We start from the raw sequence: 24,608 nt of genomic DNA, 5'->3' as shown, positions 1-24,608 counted from the left end.
CTTTTTTTTTTTTTTAACCGTTTATTTTTTTCTGGCATGGCCTTGCAGTGGCTTGTGGGATTTTAGTTCCTTGGAGGATTGAATCTGGGCCCTCCTCAGGGAGAGCCTGGAGTCCCAACCACTGGACCCCCAGGGAATTCCTTACGGTCATCTTTTAAAACAGTGTGGTCACATAACAGATGCTCAAGAAACATTTCTCAAATACACAAGTGCGCGAACAACTGGTTTCCAATGTACCAGTGGGCCCTCACCTTCGCAAGGCCTCTCCCAACACGGTTCCCCTTTCCTGCAAATGTGCGTGACCCTCAGGTACTGTTCTCCGCCTTGCTTTTGGACCCTGTTTCATCATGAAATACGGAAGGAAACTGACCCCAGATCTCCTCCGAAAGCGTCTACACACCCAGCCTCCTTCTCTCCTTTTAAAGTCTGACCCTTCCGCCTGTTCGCGCTTCTCAATCTTCTGTCCTACCCATTTTTATTTTTTAGGAGGGAAGACTTGCTCAGTTTCCCCAAACTGGTGGGGTTTTTGCACACTGAAAGAAGTACCCTTCTTTCTGTGAGAAGAATTAAGAAAGAGAGAGGGGTGCTCCTGTACCCTGGGCGGGGGTGGGGGGGGGAGATCTAACCAGGAAGTGGGCAGAGCTTTGCAGCTCAGAGTTCGTGCAACTGAAGCAGGATCCCCGGGTTTGGCCAGGACGATCGTGAACGTTTGCCTGGGCAGGTTTAGGTTGTAGATTGCTGAGTGCAGGTTCCTCAGCCCCGGTGAGGCCGGTCTCGGAGAGACACCCCTGAACCCAGTGAGTCAGGAGAGGCTCCAGGCGAAGAGGCAAGACCTAGGTCTCCAAATATCTTTTCCTTCTAAGGCGGCGGCTTCACAAGAGTGAGGGAGGATGGAACCCGGCCAGCAGCCTCCCAGGACTGGGAGCTTTCAACCCAGCTCCCCCCGCCCCCCAAGGTCAGGGACAGCGGCAGCCGCTGGAGAAGCAGCGCCACCTCGTGGCCACGGCGGCACCGGCTGCCCTTGCTGACGGAGCCGGCCGCCCCATTCTCTTCGCTTCGCACCATTGTCCAATGGAAGCACGGAGGAAGATGCTTCATGGAGGGGGCTGATCTTAAACGAGATTCAGGGGATCTGTGTGAAGAACGTTGATCACACTTTCAACGTGATGATCTCTTTAGGCCTATATATTCATCTCCTAGGGCTGACACAACAAAATACCACAAACTGGGTGGTTTAAAGCAACCACCAGGTGGTCCAGTGGCTGACTCCATCCTCTCGGTGCTGGGGGTCCAGGTAAGAGTCTTGGCCCGGAAACTAGATAACGCTGAGCTGTAACTAAGCAAGCAAGCAAGCAACCAACCAAACAAACCAAAAAACCCACCAGCCACCAAAGGGTGGCTTAAAATATACTGTCTCCTAGTTCTGGAGGCTAGAAGTCTGAAGTCCAGGAGTCAGCTGGGCCATGCTCTGTCTGAAGGCTCTAGGGGAAGATCCTCTCTCTTTTCTTCTAGCTTCTGGGGGTTGCTGCCAAACCTTGGCATTTCTGCCTTCAGTTCAGTTCAGTTCAGTCGCTCAGTTGTGTCCGACTCTTTGCCACCCAATGAATCACAGCACGGCAGGCCTCCCTGTCCATCACCAACTCCCGGAGTTCACTCAGACTCACGTCCATCGAGTCAGTGATGCCATCCAGCCATCTCATCCTCTATCGTCCCCTTCTCCTCCTGCCCCCAATCCCTCCCAGCATCAGAGTCTTTTCCAATGAGTCAACTCTTCGCATGAGGTGGCCAAAGTACTGGAGTTTCAGCTTTAGCATCATTCCTTCCAAAGAAATCCCAGGGCTGATCTCTTTGAGAATGGACTGGTTGGATCTCCTTGCAGTCCAAGGGACAGACCCATTATTCTGACCTCTGCCTCTGCCTTCACTGGGATTTCTCTCCTGTGTGAGCATGTGTCTTCACATCTCTTTCTCTTTGTAAAGACACTGGTTATTGGATTTAGGGCTCAACCCCGTCCAGTATGATCTCATCTAAACTGATTACATCCTCAAAGCTCCTCTTTCTAAATAAGGTCACACTCATGGGGTCCAGTGATTAGGGGTTCAACTATATCTTGGAGGGATAGCGTAGTTTAACTCATAACAGCCTGTGTGTTGGTGTTTTTGCAATAAGAATGCATGACTTTTGTAATCTGAAAACATACTCTGAAAAAATAACACGAGAAGATTTTTTTAAAGCTATCTGTCTAGCAAAGATGAAGAAGAATTATGACTTACTGATAGTCTAGGAGGGGAGAGGGACTCCCACATTGAGGAGGGAGGAAGGATTGGTTCAGTCTTTGTTAAAAGCAGTGTACAAATAAGTTTAAATTTTTTAAATGAGCATACCTACCCTTGGGCCATTTTCATTTCAGGTCCAAGGGTAGGTATGCTCTGAAGGTCATACCTAAAGTGAAAATGACCTGAACTTTTCACCGCTGAGAATTTAAATGAAGGAAATAGACAAATGTTCAGAAGAATGGGGGTGAGGATATTCACTACAGTGTGGTTTTATGAAACAAGTGAAAAATGGAAACTACTTAATATAGGCAGATGACTGGGGGTGAGTTGGGAGGGCATTCTGGGCAATTAGCAGCAGAGACACAGATGGGCTGGAAGGGCTGCGGAGAACAGATCCAAAGAAGTGCACTTGGATCAACATGATTAGAGTTTAGGGATTAGGATGAGTAAAGAGGGATGGAGAAGTCAGGCAGAGGTTTGCCATCCTGAGTGTGCCAATTTATGTGGGTCATATATGGAGAGAAGGACTTTAAACAGGGGAGATAATTACTTGGGGATTGCTCTAGAAACAAGACCCAGATGTGTGGATGATAGCAAACAGATGAAGAGGGAGATGAGAATGAATGAAAGCTGGGGGATGATCACAATATTCCAGGCCACCTTGAGGGTCTGGGACAGGAATAAGGGGTCTGGAGAAGTCAATGGATATGACAGATACCAAGAATGGGAATCAACAGGACCGAGCAATTGCTAGTCTACTGAGGGCAAAGGGGTGGTGTGTTTGGCTTGAGCGATTCAGTGGATAGTGGTGTCAGTCACCGAATTAGAGAATTGAGGAGGAGGAGGAGCAGATTTGGGGAGAAAGCACATTTAGGGACAGGGTGGGTTCTGGGTGCCCGGGAGCCATCTAAGAGAAGAGCAGTTAAGCAATTCCGCGTGCAGGCACAGAGCTCATGAGACAGCTCCAGGTTAAAGAGAGAAGTGAGGAGTCTGCTGAAGTCATGGAGTGGGTGGAATGCCCGTAAGGTCATGTGCAGTGAGGACAGAGGAGAACTCAAGGCCAAATCCTAGAATATCACTTAATGTTCTCTTGTTGCAAGGAGAAAAAACAAACCCAATAAATGTAAGCAGTAGATAATGAAAGAATGTACTGGAAGCCTGATGGGTGGATCACAAAATAGTTGAATAACCAGGATGCAGGGAGGAAGGGAAGGAAGGGGGAGAAAGAGGAAGGAAGCAGTCTTTCTTTCTCTCGTATGTAAGCTATGTGTCTTCTCTTCTTGGGGTTCAGTTGCTAAGTCGTGTCTGACCCCATGGACTGCAACACACCATTCTTCCCTGCCCCTCACCTGGAGTTTGCCCAAGTTCACATCCATTGCGTCAGTGATGCCATCCAACCATCTCATCCTCTGTCACCCTCTTCTCCTTCTGCCTTCAATCTTTCCCAGCAGCAGGGTCTTTTCCAGTGACTAGTCATCAGGAAGGGCAGGCTGGGGCTCTCCTGCACTGCTATCCATAGGCAGAATTTCTTCTTCCCAGGGAGGCTTCAGCTAGGATTTTAAGGTCTTTCAACTGGGCCACCCTGATCCTCTAGGATAATCTCTCATACTGAAAGTTAACTGATTATGGAGTTTAGCCACATCTACCAAACACCTTCGCCATAACACCTAGATTAGTGTTTGATTGAATCACTGGGGACTGGAGCCTAACCAAGCTGACACAGCAAAATATTCTTCACAAGCATATGCTAAATATTTAACGTACTCTCAATACTATTTCAAATATTCCAGCCAGAACACTCTTTTTGAGGTTCTTTGCTTATTCTTTTTTCTTTTTTCTTCTGCAGGTGAAGATGCTAAAACTCTGAATGAACAACTTGCTTAATGCTCTGCAGCTAGTGAAGGGTAAAGCTGGAGTTTGACCCAGATAATCACTCTACAGCCAACCAGCTGAGCCAGTTTCCTGCTGTCTCCTTGGAGCAGATGAGGAGTAAATGCCTGGATAGCAGAGACCAGCTGCACTCATTCTGTGTTCTGGGGATCTAGCCTGGTGGATAATAGGAACTCACTTGTTGAGTCAACTAGTTAAGGTGTAACATTTAAAACTGTGTATACTCGAGGGAAGATCATTGAAATCCATTTAACAGAGTCTTCAAAGTGCAAACTCCTAAAATAAACTTTCTTAATTACTATTTAATCGTTCTTGGGTTATCTAAAGGAATTAAGCAGTATTTAGCTCTGAGCTGAAGTTTTAAGTAAAATACTTCGAGAGTTTTTTTTTCTAAATTAGCCCTTTAATTTTCTATGATGTGGCTTTATCCCTTTATGCATGACATGAAGCCAAATTCCATATTTAATTAAAACTCAATACTTTCATGAGAATATAGGAGGTATTTTTATGAGTTCTTTCTTGGAAAACTAAATAGAACATGTTTAAATATATTTAGTGACAAAACTCAAATTGGGGTTTTTCAGTATTTAACTCCTTTTATTGACTATGGAACCAAACAACAAAATTGCAAAATGAAATCTGTGTAGCTCATAAAATTTCTTTCAACCAAGGAAAGTAAATGAAAACCAAAATTACTCAAAATTTAGAAGTGGGGCACGTAAATCCTGTTGTATTCATGAGGCTTCTTTTAAAACTCAGTGATAGCTGATATTCTAGAAGAATAAGAATCTGAGAGAAATTTGACAGATGTCCATTTGTTTGTGGGTGCTCAGCTGTGTCCAACTCTTTGTGACCCCATGGACTGTAGCCCCCAGGCTCCTCTCTCCATGGAATTTTCCAAGCAAGAATACTGGAATGGGTTGCCATTTGCTACTCTGGGGATCTTCCCCACCCAGGGATTGAAAACTTGTCTTTTACATCTCCTGAACCAGCAGGCAGGTTCTTTACCCACTGCGCCACCTGGAAAGGGGTCTTGGATATTATCTAATCCCATCCAGGACATTTTGACAGAGAGACTAGACATAGATGCCCAGGAGGATAAATTAAGTATTGACTACAATGCCCAAGGGCATAACAGGACAGATCCAGCCCTGGATTGTGAGTCCCCTGCCCGCCTAGGACGCCGGCTCCTATGGGCAGAAGTTTGCAGGCAAGTGTCCACAGCTCCTGCCCTACCAATCCATCATCGACTCTTCACTCATTTAATCTGTGATTATTCTTTCCTCTTTGCCTCAGATTCCCAGGCCTACCCTCGCCCTTCAAAATGCCGCTCCTCAATGTAGAACCCAGTTTACCTGCTTACATTCCAGCTCTGTTTTCCTCCTTTGGTTTTGAGGGTCCCTGCCTGCTTTGGCTGGGAAGTCGCTGCTTCCTCCCCTGAACCTGTAGGCACAGCCCTCGCTCACAGGCAAGGGAAGTGAGACGTTCAAACACAGTGCTGCGTCTTGGGTTTGAGATTAGGTTTAGTGAGGAAGCCTACTTGAGAGCTCATGCTCAAGGTACTTTCAGGAGCGGACTGTTTCGTTCTCAGCATCCTGTGCTTTTAAAGCCACAGAATCCCGTGTTCAGGCCGGCCTTTGGATCCATGTCTTGGGCTAATCTTGTGACCCGTGATTGACCTGGAGAGCGTCCTTGTCCAGGGGTTGGTCTCCACACCAGGAACTGCCACCCATTCAACTTCAGAAAATGCTGGCTCTTAGAAACTTGTTTACATGGAGCTAAAAATCTTTCCCTTCGAGGCTTCCATCAGGGAGTTGACAATGTTGACTCTTACTTGAGCCCTGGGCTCTTGGAAAACTGTCTCTTCTCCCCTTGTGATATTCCCTTTTCTCTCTTTATTCAACCAAGATTTGTTGTTTATTTTTTAATTGGAGTATACTTGCTTTACAATGTCACGTTAGTGTCTGCTGTACAACGAAGTGAGTCAGCGATACATATACCGGTACGAATACGTATACAGCTGATATGTGTATCAGCTATACGTATAACATCCCCTGCGTCCCCCCATCCCACCCCTCTAGGCATCGTAGAGCACCGGGATAAGCTTCCTGTGCTTTGCAGCTGCTCCCACTAGCTCTCTGTTTCACACATGGTAGTGTACATATGTCAGCGCGACTCTTGCAGTTCGTCCCAGCCTTCCCTTCCCTGCCCTGTGATGTCCATCCGCCATGTCTGTGTCTCTATTCCCGCCCGGGAAATAGGTTCATTGGTACCACTTTGCTAGATTCCACTTTCGTATACGATATTTGTTTTTCTCTTTCTGACTTACTTCACTTTGTGTGACAGACTCTAGGTCCAACCCCATCCACAGAAAACTGAAAAATAGACAACTATCTTATGACCCAGCAACCCTGTTACTGGTCATTTACCCTGAGAAAACTGTAATTCAAAACAACACACGTACCCCGGTGTTCACTGCAGCGCTATTTACAACAGCCAGGACTTGGAGACAGTGCAGAGGAGCCTTTCCTGGACATCCTTTATCTGAAATAGACCCTCCCCTCTACCGCCAGACCCCCGTCTCATCACTCCATTTACTTCAACCATAGAAATGATCAGTTTCTAGATTTTTCTAACTTGTTTATATTGTATGTTTACATTCTAGATTAGAACCTTCACAAGGGTAGGGGCCTTGTCCATCTCACTCAGAAACCCCAGAGACCCCAGATGGTTCTTGACATGGTGAAGTGAGCAGTGAATATTTCCCTGCAGGAATAAGTCATGTGATTTAAGCTCACATTAGATTTGAGGGACATTGCCCCCAGGTGGTATCCTAAAATTTTTTTCACCAGCAAAGCTAGTTCATTTATCTTTATTTTCTTGTTGACTGAGTCAGAGATGTTCCACCTTCTTCTAATCCATGTATGACTTTGATGAAGGGGGTCAATTTGGAAGGCAAAATGAAATCCATTCCCTTAATGGTCTAATTTTTTTTGAATAGGTGAGAATATATGAGTTCTGAAATAAGTCAGACAGAGAGTATATGAGTGTATATGTCCATATATTATATTCTGTTCATCAGTGAAGCTTCTGTTGTATGATAGGTGCTGTGTTAGGCACTGGGATGTGTAAAATATGTATTTCTAAATAGTTATATATATAATTATGCATATAGTGAGATATAGACATAGATAAAAATCTCTATTAAATATAAACAAATACAGATGCTCTCTCAAGACCCAACTGCTCATGAGAATAAAAAAAAGGGGGGGGGATCAGAATCTCAACCAAGCTAAACAAGCTAACAGGATTTGGAACAAGAAGGAAAGATGTGCCAAATGTGTTCTGATTTAATCTCAGTTGCTAATCCTTCAGTTCAAGCAATGGGTGAGATGCCTATATAAGCCTCTTACCACAGAGTCTGGCAGAGAATACATGTTCAGTGAAAGCTAGCTGTTTCTAAGGATGGTTTCTACTCATTGCAAAATGGCCTTGCCGTTGTGACTGCTGGGTGAAAGGACTTGGCCTCTGGAGGTCACAGAAGTCCTATGGAGGCCCCTGGGTAGGGGGACAGCTTCCCTCCATGACTTCCAAGGCCTGCACTGCAGTCCATCCAGCAACCAGCCATCCATGGGGGGTTCTGATTTCTCCACATCCTTGCCAACTTCTTTCTTTTTTTCTCTCTCTCTCTCTCCCTCCTTCCTTCCTTTCTCTCTTTTTTCCTTCTTTCCTTCTTTCTTTTCTTCCTATTTCTTTCTTCCTTCTTCCCCCTCCTTCCCGCCTTCCTTTCTCTCTTTTCTTCCTATCCTTCCTTCTTTCCATCCTTTCTTTATTCATAATAGTCAAACTAGTAGAGGCAACGGTTTCTCACCCACGCTTTGATTTGTGTTTCCCTAATGGCGATATTGTCGAGCAGCCAACCATTGCCCTGTCTGGATACAAACCCTGAATCTTCATTTCATCCTCAACTTCATTTTGCCCTGTGTATGCCTCATTTCCTGTTACTTCAAATTGATCTCCCAATTTCATTTGTTCTTAGCATCCCCTTGTGACTGTCCTTTATTGATGCTCTTGGACACGGTAAAATCCATGATCTCTACCTGCCCACAAGTCTATTTGAGTTCACCATTCTGGCCGTTGTGACCTGACCCATTCCACGATACCCCATCTCTATCAGAACCAAGGTAGATAAAAGGTTTAGGAGCAAAGGACAGAGCTGAGAAGGAAAGAAGCAGGTCACTGCCCAGAGCCTCAGAGACAATTTCAGAGTTTAGGGGCAAAACTGGCATGGACAGTTTGTTTCAGCCTCAGGCCTCCTTCAGATATTTCTCATCAAATGTGAAAAGAAAATTACTGAAGAAAGAAATGCAACCAAGTAGATCACAGGTTAGTGTTTCTCAGACCTGGTTGAGGATGAGAATTATTGACAGCACTTTTAAAAACCCTGATTCCTATACCTCACCTCAGAGGCTATGATTTAAATGATCTGAAATGAGAGTAACAGATGAACACTTGAAACACTTCCCCCTCTCTCTGCTCCCCGTGATGTCCCTGAGCAGTGGAGATTGAGAAGCGCTAGACTAAGGGGAACCAGGACTACAGTTCTTCCCTGATTGTGGTCAGCAAAGGACAGGACACCTGGGTGAGCAGAACTTAAATAAGACAGCTGCAGTTTGAGAAGAGACTTCCCTCAGCCTCACAGAAAAATACAAGGGAAAATATTCAGCTCAGAAAAGCCATTAGTTAGGGACTTTCTTGGTGGTAAAAGAATGAAAAGGCTGGCTTAAAACTCAACATTCAAAAAACTAAGATCATGACATCTGGTCCCATCCCTTCATAGCAATTAAATGGGGAAACAATGGAAACAATGAAAGATTTTATTTTCTTGGGCTCCAAAATCCACTGCAACCACGAAATTAAAAGATGAAGCCATAAAATTAAAAGATGCTGACTCCTTGGAAGAAAAGCTATGACAAACTTAGATAGCATATTAAAAAGCAGAGACATTACTTTGCCAGCAAAGATCTCTATAGTCAAAGCTATGGTTTTTCCAGTAGTCATGTACAGATGTGAGAGTTGGATCATAAAGAAGCCTGAATACCAAAGAACTAATTCTTTCAAACTGTGGTGGTGGAGAAGACCCTTGAGAGTCCCTTGGACAGCAAGAAGATCAAACCAGTCAATCCTAAAAGAAATCAGTCCTAAGTGTTCATTGGAAGGACTGATGTTGAAGCTGAAGCCCCAATACTTTGGCCACCTTGATGCGAAGAACTGACTCACTGGAGAAGACCCTGATGCTGGGAAGGATTGAGGGCAGGAGAAGGGAGTGGCAGAGGATGAGATGGTTGGATGGCATCACTGACTCAATGGACATGAGTTTGAGCAAACTCTGGGAAATGGTGAAGAGCAGGGAAGCCTGGTGTCCTGCAATCCATGGGGTTGCAAAGAGTTGGACATGCCTTAGTGACAGAACAGCAACAACTGGCAGTCTAGAGGTTAAGACTCTGCTTTCCATTGCAGGGGCTGCAAGTTTTATCCCTGAACAGGAAGCTAACATCCCACATACCACTCAGCCAAAAACCCAAAACATAAAAAAAATAGAAACAATATTGTTACAAACTCAATAAAAACTTTAAAAAATGAAAAAATGAAAAGAAAATCATTTAAAAAATTAGTTACAATAGAACATTATGTCCATCTTAGCCATTTTTTCCTAGAATGTTTTCTCTTTAGCATATAGCCCAGGAAAATCACATCAGTATCTAACAGTATATTCATAAGCTTTAAAAAATATACCATTTACACAGTTCCATTGCTATGCCTTGCTCAGCACAAGGTTGGAAAAATGGCCCATGTTTATACAGCTTTTCATACCCATTAATCAGAAAAAGGTTCAAGGCTTAGCAAGGACCTGCCTGAGGTACGCTGGAGCGTGCTTGTACCAGCTCCGGAGATCTGATTGTTAGTATTTCTCAAATCCACGTCCAGTCACACTGCATTGTGGGAGTATTTATAATATGAAAACTGGTAAATGCTGCAAGTCAAGATTTTCCTTTTGAACTTCTGATTCTTGTTCGCAGCACACCTCTGGACCTGAAGCAAAAGTCTGATGCTCACTCTTTGATAAACTCATGCCAAGTATTCCCCTGCATCTTTTGCTTTCAATGAAATGAAATGCTACTGATGACTGTGCAAAGGTGTGGTGGGGAGTCCGTACACCAGGACACCGAACCTGGGGCCATCCCAGAGTCTGAGCCTGGTGGGATGAACAGCAGGTCAGTCCGTTTAGTCATGCAGCTCATCTCTGTTCCACTTTTATCCACAGTGGTTGATCTTCATTGGCTATGCATGTTTTATCCTTTAGGGAACTTACGTTGGTTAGAATTCTATATCACTTAATAATTAGACAGTTCTATCGACAGTAATTCTAGATGCTCTTTTAAGTCTTGCAAAGTAAAAAACATAGACCATGACACAGGAAGCATCTGAAAAGAAAGCGTGAAAGGATGTTCTTCCATCAAACTACCGAAAGTGAAATTCCTTTTTCATTAGTAAAGACTATGCAATTTTTGTTACAAAGTTAATGTATAGGCTATGTACTGACCACATATACATATATTTATATATGTATATGTACACACACACACATATGTGTATGTGTATATTTTAAATTTTGCCTGGTTCTTTTAACTTTTTATATTTTTTATTGAAGTATAGTTGATTTACAATGTAAAACATTGTAACACATATATTGTATATATATAAAGACTAACGTTTTTGCTTGAAGTAGTGTCCTGGAAAATTTAGAGACAAAGCCAAAGTCATCTCAGTTCAGATCATATGGGTGTCAGTCGTGTCTGACTCTTTGCGACCCCATGAACTGTATCCTGTCAGGCTCCTCTGTCCATGGGGATTCTCCGGGCAAGAATCCTGGAGTGGTATGTCATTGCCTTCTCCAGGGGATCTTTCCAACCCAGGGATTGAACCCGGGTCTCCTGCATTGCAGGCAGATTCTTTACTGTTTGAGCCACCAGGAAAGTTCATATCATAAAATTCTTAAATATCTTGTTTTCAGAGGTCAATTCCTATCCTATCCCAGGACTGGTAGTCTTGCTTCCTATTGATCTAAATCATTTTAATGTAGAAAGACAGGTCCCTTCTGTTACCAGTTGGTGAGCACTCCTCACCCTCGGCCACAGCATTTAATCTTCATCTGACATGGTATGTGTAGTTAGGTTCATTATGTTCTGAAGGGCTATAGATGCTGAATTATTATCTATTGCCTCACACCATCAGCCCACCTAGTTATCTCTATTTTCTTGGCTTATTATTTGTTAATGTTTGTCATCGTTCAGTACATATGGTACTGCTGGTGATGGGAAATGGGGCAGTTATTCACCTCAAGATGGAATGTAATTAAAGATTTCTAGATTGTTTTCTAAATGTCTAATCTATGCCATGTGGGGTTTTTGAAATGATGGTTACTTCCAAGAAAAGTTGACAGAAGTCTGAATTAGCATCCATCTCACAGGGTTGCCAGAAATGCCTATTTTTGGTCTAGGGTCAATGAGCGCAATACATTTATGAACAGAGCAGAAACTTCCCAGTACAGGAGGCAGCATCTCTCTTCGGGGTGATCCTGTCTACATGCCATCGCAGTGTAAAGGAGATCTGTGCAAACCCTTGAGGTTAAAAACGTCCTCCAGTGATTCCCACAGTTTACCAGTAGGGGCGCCAAAAAGCCAGTCATCCAGCTACAAAGCCAAGTGTGAAAAGTTTCCAGGCAAGAATACTGGAGTGGGTCGTCATTCCCTTCTCCAGGGAATCTCCCTGACCCAGAGGTTGAGCCTCGGTCTTCTGCACTGTAGGCAGATTCTTTACTGTCTGAGCCACCAGGGAAGTCCCGCAAAGCCAAGAGGCAATCAAATACATTGACGGACGTATTTCACATAGAATTTGCCAAGTAATTCTGCAAATGACCCAGAAAATGACGCTCTTAACGCCAGACAGTGACAACCTCATTTTCCCAGAATCAATTGTTCTCTTCTCCCATGTTCTTTTTTTTCCCTTCAGAGCCCAAGCACATGAAGTCTTCATGCCTTTCTGGCATGTTTACAGAATTTCCAAACATTTGTCTGTTTAAATGTCTAGATCCTTTTAAGGAGCAAGAGAAAGAGTTACTAATTAGGTATGCTGAAGGAAGATTCAGTTCATTACAACTGATCTGGGAGCTGTATGTGCCATTTCAGCTATGGAGAATCAATCCTTCTCAGGGAACTAATGAACCCTAGTTTCTGCATTAAATTGCTGCCTGTCATTTAAAATTATACACGGAGGTATACATACCTGCATGTGGGATGAGTTATTTATATGTAAATAGTACATATACCCAGCTTTTCTAAAAAGGTATTTATTTGCTCCAATATACCCAGTTTTTCTACAAAAGAATTTATTTGCTCCAGACTTTAACAACTGCACTTAAAAAAAAAAAAAAAGGTTTTATCAGAGCTCGAATTTAAAACTCTTTCTTCAGTCAGCACGTGAGAGGAGCATGTAAATCTTTGAGGAGATACGTGATGCAAAAATAAATGTTCATTAAATCATATCTGCTTTTCTGATCCCAAGCTCACACCTGCTTCCAAATAGTGAGAGTGGCTCCCCGCTCCCTCCCCACCAAAGGGTATTAAGGTGTGGGATTCTGTTTTCATTTTCTCTCTTCATCAGCACTGATATCCAGTTTCCATCACAGCTGTCAGGGCTGCTGAGCAGAGCCACATGACAGGATGCGTAGACTCGGCAATGGCTCAGATGAAAACAAACGCATTAATACAAGAAGTAGCTGCAGTCTCTGCAGCTGAGGAAGGTGGAGTCTGGAGTGAAGGCTAGCCACCTCCGCAGGAAAACTTGGGTGAGTCAGCACACTGACGGGAAGCTCTTAGTCCCAGGATGGGGGAGATTTAGGCATCCCGAGCAGAGTTGTTTGTTTTGTTAATTCGCTTGTCAGTTAGTTTCCACTCCTCTCACCACTCCTTATCCTCACAGTATTTTTATTTATTTATTTTTTTTAATTTTATTTTTTTTTTAATTTTTTATTTTTTTAATTTTAAAATCTTTAATTCTTACATGTGTTCCCAAACATGAAACCCCCTCCCACCTCCCTCCCCATAACATCTCTGTGGGTCATCCCCATGCACCAGCCCCAAGCATGCTGTATCCTGCGTCAGACATAGACTGGCGATTCAATTCTTACATGATAGTATACATGATAGAATGCCATTCTCCCAAATCATCCCGCCCTCTCCCTCTCTCTCTGAGTCCAAAAGTCCGTTATACACAGCTGTGTCTTTTTTCCTGTCTTGCATACAGGGTCGTCATTGCCATCTTTCTAAATTCCATATATATGTGTTAGTATACTGTATTGGTGTTTTTCTTTCTGGCTTACTTCACTCTGTATAATCGGCTCCAGTTTCATCCATCTCATCAGAACTGATTCAAATGAATTCTTTTTAACGGCTGAGTAATACTCCATTGTGTACATGTACCACAGCTTTCTTATCCATTCATCTGTTGATGGACATCTAGGTTGTTTCCATGTCCTGGCTATTATAAACAGTGCTGCGATGAACATTGGGGTACATGTGTCTCTTTCAGTCATCAAAACAGTATGGTACTGGCACAAAGACAGACATATAGATCAATGGAACAAAATAGAAAGCCCAGAGATAAATCCACACACATATGGACACCTTATCTTTGATAAAGGAGGCAAGAATATACAATGGAGTAAAGACAATCTCTTTAACAAGTGGTGCTGGGAAAACTGGTCAACCACTTGTAAAAGAATGAAACTAGATCACTTTCTAACACCGCACACAAAAATAAACTCAAAATGGATTAAAGATCTAAATGTAAGACCAGAAACTATAAAACTCCTAGAGGAGAATATAGGCAAAACACTCTCAGACATAAATCACAGCAGGATCCTCTATGATCCACCTCCCAGAATTCTGGAAATAAAAGCAAAAATAAACAAATGGGATCTAATTAAAATTAAAAGCTTCTGCACAACAAAGGAAAATATACGCAAGGTGAAAAGACAGCCTTCTGAATGGGAGAAAATAATAGCAAATGAAGCAACTGACAAACAACTAATCTCAAAAATATACAAGCAACTTATGCAGCTCAATTCCAGAAAAATAAATGACCCAATCAAAAAATGGGCCAAAGAACTAAATAGACATTTCTCCAAAGAAGACATACGGATGGCTAACAAACACATGAAAAGATGCTCAACATCACTCATTATCAGAGAAATGCAAATCAAAACCACAATGAGGTACCACTTCACACCAGTCAGAATGGCTGCGATCCAAAAATCTGCAAGCAATAAATGCTGGAGAGGGTGTGGAGAAAAGGGAACCCTCCTACACTGTTGGTGGGAATGCAAACTAGTACAGCCACTATGGAGAACAGTGTGGAGATTCCTTAAAAAATTGCAAATAGAACTACCTTATGACCCAGCAATCCCACTGCTGGGTATACACACCGAGGAAACCAGAATTGAAAGAGACACATGTACCTCACAGTATTTTTAAAACAAGGTCTGCAAATATTATCTGTCGGGAAGATCCCCTGGAGAAGAAAATGGCAACCCACTCCAGTATTCTTGCCTGGAGAATTCCATGGACAGAGGAGCCTGGTGAGGTAACAGTCCGTGGGGTCTCAAAAGAGCTGGACATGACTTAGTGAGTGAGCGCTAACGCACGCGCAGGACATATATAAGGGGAAATGCTGGTCAGTGCTTGCTCCAGGGTTGTATATATTACACACATATACATAGAGAGATAAATTTGTAAGTGGTAACTGTCAATCATGCTCTTCCTCTGTGGATATAGTCATGTGATTGGCCTCAGCAGATATGCATCTGCCCAAATTTCCAGGCAAATATTTATCCCATTATTTACAATATTTGTGGAATGTGGAGACCTAAAAATGAGACTGAATAGAAATATTTAATGTAACGCCCCTAATGATAAAGCCCAGAAAAAAATTTAGAGCAACAATGAAAAGGTCAATTTTAATAGCACCAGAAATCTCAGGGTTTCACATTCAGCTGGCACAGATGTTGAAGTCTTCATTGCTATAATTTTTAAATCTTTGAGACTAGAGTGACAGGTTGGTGTCAATATACTGAGAACATTTATGAAATATTAGGGTCTGTCCTACCTAAAATTTTGTAAGAGGTAAGTTTGTCTTCCAGGGTCCCAGCCTCGGTTTGGAAGAAATTTTTCTTTGCACCCTTGTAACATCTTCTGTCTTCAAGATTTATTTATTTATATTTTACTTTTGAAAAACTAATCTTAGAAAAGGAGCTGATAAATTCACTCATGATAAGGTGTAAAAACAACTGGAGATGGACTCTCAGGGGTTATGCCTTAAGCCAACACTAAAACAAATTCTGACAGTGGAATTTTAACCAAAATCATGAAAAGAACCAAATTTTAAACTTAGAATATTAGAAAGGGACTGACAGCTTTGCCCTCAGGCATAAAGAATACTCGTAAATGAAATACCTTGGCTAAGTTCTGTAATTATAAATGAATGTAACCTAAAAGTTTGCCGTGGTTTAAAATTTTGTATCAAAATTCCATGGTAAGCCACTTTAGAAAAATCTCTTTTTCCAGTGAGATGCCTGTGACATGTTTGTTCAGATTCATGACAGCAGTATTTGTAATAGCAAAAAATCTGCAAACAACGTAAATGTCCATCCATAGGCGCATGGTAAAATGATTGCAATGTAAAGAAATACATCTATGCAATCATTTTTCAGTGTTTAAAAATTCTGATAAAATACATATATAACATGCCACATTTTAACCATTTTTAGGTATACAGTTCAGTGATATGCAACCATTTTAAATCCAAGTTGATCTCTGTGTGCTAGAATGATTAATACCCTCCAATATATATGGTTAAATGGAAAGAGTACAACGCAGAGCAGTATGTGTTGAATGAATCTACTTTGTTTTTAATTTGTTTATTTAAAATACATTTAAAAATAAATACAGAGAACAAGTTTCACCCTACTCCTGAAACTGGCAGTTCTTTTTTTTTTAATTTATTTTTTTATTGAAGGATAATTGCTTTACAGAATTTTGTTGTTTTCTGACAAACCTCAACATGGATCAGCCATAGGTACACATATATCCCCTCCCTTTTGAACCTCCCTCCCATCTCCCTCCCCACCCCACCCTTCTAGGTTGATACAGAGCCCCTGTTTGAGTTCCCTGAGACATAGAGCAAATTTCCACAGGCTGTCTTATTTTTTTACATCTGGTAGTGAAAGTTTCCATGTTACTCTTTCCATATATCTCACCCTCTCCTGCCCTCTCCCCATGTCCATAAGTCTGTTCTCTATGTCTGTTTCTCCATTGTTGCCCTGTAAATAAATTCTTCAGTACCATTTTTCTAGATTCTTTATATATGCATTAGAATATGATATTTATCTTTCTCTTTCTGACTTACTTCACTCTGTATAATAGGTTCTAGGTTCATCCACCTCATTAGAACTGACTCAAATGTGTTCCTTTTTCTGGCTGAGTAATATTCCATTGTGTATATGTACCACAACTTCTTTATCCATTCATCTGTCGATAGACATCTAGGTTGCTTCCATGTTCTAGCTATTGTAAATAGTGCTTCAGTGAACAGTGGGACACATGTGTCCTTTTCAATTTTGGTTTCCTTGGAGTATATGCCTAGGAGTGGGATTGCTTGGTCATATGGCAGTTTTATTCTTAGTTTTTCAAGGAATCTCCATACTGTCTTCCATAGTGGCTGTATCAAATTACATTCCCACCAACAGTGCAAGAGTGTTCCCTTTTCTCCACACCCTCTCCAACATTTATTGTTTGTAGACTTTTTGATGATGGCCATTCTGACCAGTGTGAGGTGATATCTCATTGTAGTTTTGATTTGCATTTCTCTAATAATGAGCTACGTTGAGATCTTTTCATGTTAGTCATCTGTATGTCTTCTTTGAAGAAATATCTATTTAGGTTTTTTTCACACTTTTTGATTGTGTTGCTTGTTTTTCTGCCATTGAGTTGTATGAGCTGCTTGTATATTTTGGAAATTAATCCTTTGTCAGTTGTTTCATTTGCTATTATTTTTCTCTCATTCTGAGGGTTGTCCTTTCACCTTGCTTACAGTTTCCTTTGCTGTGCAAAAGCTTTTAAGTTTAATCAGGTCCCACTTGTTTACTTTTGATTTATTTCTGTTACTCTAGGAGGTACATCTAGGAGGTACGTCATAGAGGATCTTGCTTTGATTTATGTCATCGAGTGTTCTGCCTGTGTTTTCCTCTAAGAGTTTTATAATTTGTGGTCTTACATTTGGGTCTTTAATCCGTTTTCAGTTTATCTTTGTGTGTGGTGTTAGGAAGTGTTCTGATTTCATTCTTTTACATGTAGCTGTCCAGTTTTCCCAGCACCATTTACTGAAGAGGCTGTCTTTGCCCCAGTGTATCTTCTTGCCTCCTTTGTCAAAAATTTTGTGCCCCATAGGTGCATGGGCTTATTTCTTGCCTTTCTATCTTGTTCCATTGGTCTATATTTCTGTTTTTGTGCCAGTACCACACTGTCTTGATGACTGTAGCTTTGTAGTATAATCTAAAGTCAGAAAGGTTGATTCCTCCAGTTCCATTCTTCTTTCTCAAGACTGCTTTGGCTATTTGGGGTCTTTTGTGTTTACATATGAATTGTGAAATTTTTTGTTCTAGTTCTGTGAAACATGCCATTGGTGATTTGATTCCTATCAAATTGTATTGTATTGTATTGAATCTGTAGACTGCATTTGGTAGTATAGTCATTTTCACAATATTGATTCTTCTTACCCAGAAACATGGAATATCTCTCCATCTGTTTATATCATCTTTGATTTCTTTCATTAGTGTCTTATTTTCTGAGTACAGTTCTTTTGTCTCCTTAGGTAAGTTTATTTCTAGATATTTAATTCTTTTTGTTGCAGTGGTGAATGGGATTGATTCCTTAATTTCTCTTTCTGACTTTTCATTGTTAGTATATAGAAATGCAAGTGATTTCTGTGTATTGATTTTGTATCCTGTAACTTTGCTAAATTCACTGATTAGTTCTAGTAATTTTCTGATACTATCTATCTCTAGGGTTTTCTATGTAGAGTATCATGTCATCTGCAAACAGTGAGAGCTTTACTACTTCTTTTCTGATCTAGATTCCTTTGATTTCTTTTTCTTCTCTGATTCCTGTGGCTAGGACTTCCAAAACTATGTTGAATAATTGTGGGGAAAGTGGACATCCTTGTCTTCTTCCTGATCTTAGGGGGAATGCTTTCAGTTTTTCACCATTAAGAATAATGTTTGCTGTAGGCTTATATATGGCCTTTAGTATCTTGAGGTAAGTTCCTTCTATGCCCATTTTTGAAGAATTTTAATCAAAAATGGGTGCTGAATTTTGTCAAAGGTTTTTTTCTGCTGTATAATCTCTTCAAAAATTTTCTCATACCCTGTCTTTTTCTCAGACCCCTATAATTTGAATGTTGGTGTGTTTGATATTGTCCCAGAGGTCTCTGAGACTCTCCTCAGTTATTTTCATTCTTTTTACTTTATTTTGCTCTTCAGAAGTTATTTCCACCACTTTATCTTCCAGCTCACGGATTTCATGCTTCTGCTTCAGATATTCTGCTATTGATTCCTTCTAAAGTATTTTTAACTTCAGTAATTGTGTTGTTTGTATGTTTATTCTTTAATTCTTCTAGATCTTTGTTAATTGATTCTTGTATTTTCTCCATTTTGTTTTTAAGGTTTTTGATCATCTTTACTATCATTATTCTGAATTCTTTTTCAGGTAGTTTACCTATTTCCTCTTCATTTATTTGGACTTCTGCGTTTCTAGTTTGCTCCTTCATTTGTGTAGTATTTCTCTGCCTTTTAATTATTTATTTATATTTTAACTTATTGTATTTGAGGTCTCCTTTTTCCAGGCTTCAGGGTTAAATTCTTTCTTCTTTTTGGTCTCTGCTCTCTTAAGGTTCATCCAGTGGTTTGTGTAAGCTTTGTATAGGGTGAGATTTGTGCTGAGTTTTGTTTGCTTGTTTGTTTGTTTTTCCTCTGATGGGCAAGGCTGAGTGAGGTGGTAATCCTGCCTGCTGATGATTGGTTTTGTTTTGTTTGTTGTTTAGATGGGGTGTCCTGCACAGGGTGCTACTGGTGATTGAGTGACGCCAGGTCTTGTATTCAAGTGGTTTCCCTTGTGTTAGTTCTCACTATTTGACACTCCTTAGGGTTATTTCTCTGGTAGTCTAGGGTCTTGGAGTCAGTGCTCCACCTCCAAAGGCTCAGGGTTTGATCTCGAGTTTTGTGTGGTTCTATATATACTTTTCTGCTTGTCAGGTACTCCTGTCTACTCTCAGCTGGTGTTCTGCATGCACTTCTGTGTCTGAAGGTGTATTCCTGATGTATCTGTGGAGAGAGATGTGCTCCACATCCACCTACTCCTCCATCTTGTTCCCTCCTGAAACTGACAATTCTTAACATTGATCATGTTTCCTACAATAAGTGTATATGTAAAAAAATTCCAGGTACATCTGAGGTCCTTTACTCCTTATCCCTTGCACCTTTCTCACCTCTTGAGAATCGTGAGTTTAATCTATTTTTATACCTTTTCACATATATATAAGTAACATGAATATATTATTATTATTTTGTATGCCCTTTAAAATTTGCTTAAATGTTATGACCTCTTCTGGAGAAGGCAGTGGCAACCCACTCCAGTACTCTTGCATATGACCTCTTCAACTTACTTTCTTATTTATCACCCTGAAGCTTGTCTTCTTCATTCAGCAGTTTTTGAGTAAGAATGCCAATGTGCTTTTTGTTTAACAAGACATATGTGTATGCTTGGTTTTAGAAGACAGTTTCCTGGTAGCACATTTAAGACCCTGTTAATAGCATTTACATTTTGTAAGAAACATGGAGATCAGTGTGTGTGTTGGGGAGTGGAGGGGAGTAGGATTTTTCTTTCATTTTCTATCCTCTGAAGTGTTCGAAATTTTATTATAGTTATTTTTTAGTGAAAATAATTTGTTGAAAGATGTAAATTTTTAAAAAAAAATATTTATTTATTGTTGGCTGCACTGGGTCTTCGTTGCTGTGTGTGGGCTTTCTCTAGTTGAGGTGAGTGGAAGATACTCTCTGGTTGTGGTGTGCAGGATTCTCACTGTGGTGTGCTCTCTTCTTGCGGAGCAGATTCTAGGCCCTCGGACTTCAGTAGTTGCTGCAAGTGGGGCTCAGTAGCTTTAGCTCTCAGGCTGTAGAGCACAGGTTCAGTAGTGGTGGCACATGGTTTAGCTGCTATGAAGCATGTGGAATCTTCCTGGACCAGAGATTGAACCCATGTCCCCTGCATTGGCAAGTAGATTCTTAACCACTGGACCACCAGGAAAATCTAAAAGCTGTAAAATTTTGATCCTATTCATGTAACAAAGGATGTGAATGTATCATGGCAGCCTAGATGGGTTAAATGATTTTTCCCCACCCACACACCATGTTACCACGTGAAATGGGACTGTCAAGGACATGGTGTATTACAGTGAAAGTGGTAGGACTTTTATAGAAATTATAGATCCTAGGAGAAAGGAGGCTGAGAGATTACACAGAAGAGGCCACTCAGCTCCCAGCTTGTTGAGTTTGTGAAAAGTGAAGCAAATATGTCTGCTGGAAATGCATTGAATAGGAGCAGAGAAGGTGACTGAAAGGGACACCCAAAAAGGTAAACATCACAATGAGAATCCATAGATTGTATTTCATCTATGAAATCTATTTATTTTATCTATTTCATCTGGTTCTGTCAGTAACAACCACATATTGTGACCAATTTGCTTGACTTTCTCATTGTAGTATTTCTCCTCCATAAAGTGAGAAGATACAGATTTCTTCATTCATTCAATATATGTTTATAGAACCTCTAGGTGTCAGGCGGTGTATTATGTACTAGAAATATAAAAATGAGCAAGATGAAATTCTTAGCCTCATCCTATAGGTTGCCTGACATTCTGAGAGTCCAGCCACCAAAGGCTAAAAATAGAATGCCAACCATCGGAGGCCAGTGAGTTCTAGCTGTTTCCCTGGGAAGACTTGATGGTGCCAAGTCAAAGGCCAGATGACAGGTGAGAGAATAGTTATTCCAAGGGTCTCAGCAGAAAAAACAGAAAAAAATGGGGCCAAAACAGAAAAAAATCCCCACTTTTCTTGGGACTTGGGGGAACTCAGCTTCAGCTGAGGAACCACAGAATGAATGAGAAGAATCATAGCCAGGCTGATAGAGGGAACCTTGAATGTAAAAGTACTAGTCACTCAGTTGTGTCTAACTCTTTGTGACCCCATAGACTGTAGTCTGCCAGGCTTCTCTGTCCATGGGATTCTCCAGGCAAGAACACTGGAGTGGGTCGCCATTCCCTTCTCCAGAGGAGGAAATGGGCGGGGGGATGCAATAGTGAGTGAGTTGAAGAGGATATTTGATTCTTTTGAGGATATTTTGATTCTTTTCACTTCAATCAAGTTAAAGGAGAATATGGGATTTATTCTACATCTCAGTAGTTTATAGTTTGAGATTCCCTTAAATATTTAAGTGTATGAATTTTAAACTGGCTGACCACAAAAACTGTACCCAAATGGGTCATAGAGGAGACAGAGTCATTTGGGGCGGGGGGGGGGGGGGATTTCCCTTTTCATATGATAATTGCCTATCTAGTGACTACAGAGATATGTGAGTCACACAGAGGAGATCCCTATGTGCTGGGGGCTGAGAAGTGGCCTGGGCATTGTCTAGGGTTCTGTCCACCAGAAGTGTAGCCAAAGCTGTAGATGAGAAAACAATAACACCACCAAAGCACTTCCCACCTTGGGATTAAACTTTGAGGCCCATCATTTAAGAAACTAAATTAGTATCTTATCAAATGGGGTTAATGAAGGTTTCCCTGATGGTTCAGTGGTAAAGAGTCTGCCTGCCAATGCAGGAGACATGGGTTCTAGCCCTGATCTGGGAAGATCCCATGTGCCATGGGGGTAACTAAGCCCATGCACCACAACTACTGAGCCTGGGCTCTGGAGCCCTGGAACTTCCACTACTGATCCCACGTGCTGCAACTACTGAAGCACGTGCACACTGTAGGGCCCATGCTTTGCAAGAGGAGATGCCACAAAGGCAATGAGAAGCCTGTGCATCAGAACTGGAGAGTAGCCTCTGCTTGCTGCAACTAGAAGAAAGGCTGCACACCAATGAAGACCCAGCGTAGCCAAAAATAAATAAATATTTTTAAAATAAGGTTAACGATACTTACTTTAGAGAGCTTCCATGAGAAAGAGTAAATTTTAAGATGTGGACACTTGGTATAAACCTTTATAGTTTACAAGCTTTACAAGCATGAGGCTATCATTATTTTTGTTGGAGTTTTGGAAGACATAGGTAGTATATTCCCAGGAATTATTTCATTCCCTGGACTTACAAGGTGAGTCAAAATCCTAGTTGGCTCTCTCTCAAGTCTCATTGGTGGACAGTCACCTTATCTCCTACTCTCATTCCTAGGGAGTGGATTATGTGACCTAGAGAGGTCTGAGGACATTTAGGGACTTCCCTGGTGGCTCAGATGGTAAAGCATCTGTCTACAATGCAGGAGACCTGGGTTCGATCCCTGGGTCTGGAAGATTCCCTAGAGAAGGAAATAGCAACCCACTCCGGTACACTGGCCTAGAAAATCCCATGGACGGAGGAGACTGGTGCAGGCTACTGTCCATGGGGTCACAAAGAGTCAGACATGATTGAGCAACTTCCAAGAGGGGAATTAAGATGGGTATTTAACTCAGGAAACACAAACATACCAGAACCTTTAAGTCCTTATGGGGTTTGACTCATGATGGCAAATAAGGAATTGAATTATGAGCTCTGACTTTCTTCAGTTGTTCTCAGTTGTTCCTAATTGTGGCAAATATATTGTCATAAAAATCTAAACTCTAAAAAAGATGTTTTCAAAGACTTCTGAGACAATAATGGCAATGATCAAATTTGACTTGCATCTTTTTTAAAATCTTAATATCCTTACAATTTTTGCCACGAAAGATACAGGGCTCAATAGCTACACATTTAGAGAGAGATAAGTCCAAAGATAAAACACTTTTGCAATTGCATATTCTGTTTTCTGTAAACACAGACAAGAAAAGCAATTTCTTAATGCAATCCAATCAATATCCTTCAAAGATTTTCCAGTGTTCCAATGATGAAATGCTTTCTGCATGCATAACTTAAATTTAACAATTTCTAGTCATTATTTAAATGAGAAACTTGAGTATGTTAACAATTTAGAAAGATATTTACATAAAAAGAAATCATTTCAACTTGATAATTATCTAGTCCATGAGAAAATTATGGGGCACTCCTCTGGGAAATACAGAACAGAACAAATGGAAAGAAAAAGAAATAGAATATAATGGAAATTTGGAAAACAAAAAGAGGAAAGCATGTCATTTGAAACAGGACAAGATGCCTTGATTAATTCAATAGCTTTCGGCTAGTTTGTGAGAGAGAATTCTATGCCTTTTGGACCCAGATACCTATTTGTGGGGACAGTTTGAGAACTAAACAATTCCCCCTTGGGATTCTTGAAACTTTTGGTGATTTGGGGATAAAGTCAAAGCCCTAAGGTTATTAATGCCAACGTGTAACTGAAAGTGGGGGCTGGGGGGCTGCACTCCTCAAAAACCATTAAAGAGACTAGGTTGGTGGAAAGGGAAGTTTGCTTTACTTTGGGTGCCAGCAACTAGGGGGGGGAAGGGCAGATGCCTGTCCAAAAGCTGACTCCTCACCTTCCCCCCACCCCCGCCCCAACAATCAGTGGGCAAGAGCTTTTATAGGCTGAGGGAGGGGTCTACATGCAGAAACAGCAGGATCAGCTCTGACCATCATCTAGAAATTGGTCATCAGTTGCCTGACCAGCTACACCTTGATTGTTTTAGGTACAGTTAACCTTCAGTTACAGGGTCAGCTTGTTTCCATTTCTCTGAGGCCAATTCTCAGTATTGGGCTTCCCTGAGAGCTCAGTTGGTAAAGAATCTGCCTGCAATGCAGGAGACCCTCGTTTGATTCCGGGGTCAGGAAGATCCCCTGGAGAAGGGAAAGGCTATCCACTCCAGTATTCTGGTGCTGGAGCGGCTGTGAGGAAATACCCCCACGTCCAAAGGCAGAGAAGCCCCAGCAAGATGGGAGGTGCTGGAGTGGCAGCTGAATAGTGCTAGTGAGACTTTGAGGAGATACCTGGCATCAAAGGGCAAAGGAGAAACCCCAGCAAGATGGTAGAAGGGGCGAAATCACATTTAGAATCAAACCCCATACCCTCCAGAGACACTCAGAGGGC

This window comes from Capricornis sumatraensis, chromosome 13 (genome assembly GCF_032405125.1).
Source record: "Capricornis sumatraensis isolate serow.1 chromosome 13, serow.2, whole genome shotgun sequence".
In the NCBI taxonomy this organism is placed as follows: Eukaryota; Metazoa; Chordata; class Mammalia; order Artiodactyla; family Bovidae; genus Capricornis; species Capricornis sumatraensis.
This window is presented reverse-complemented; position numbering follows the sequence as displayed.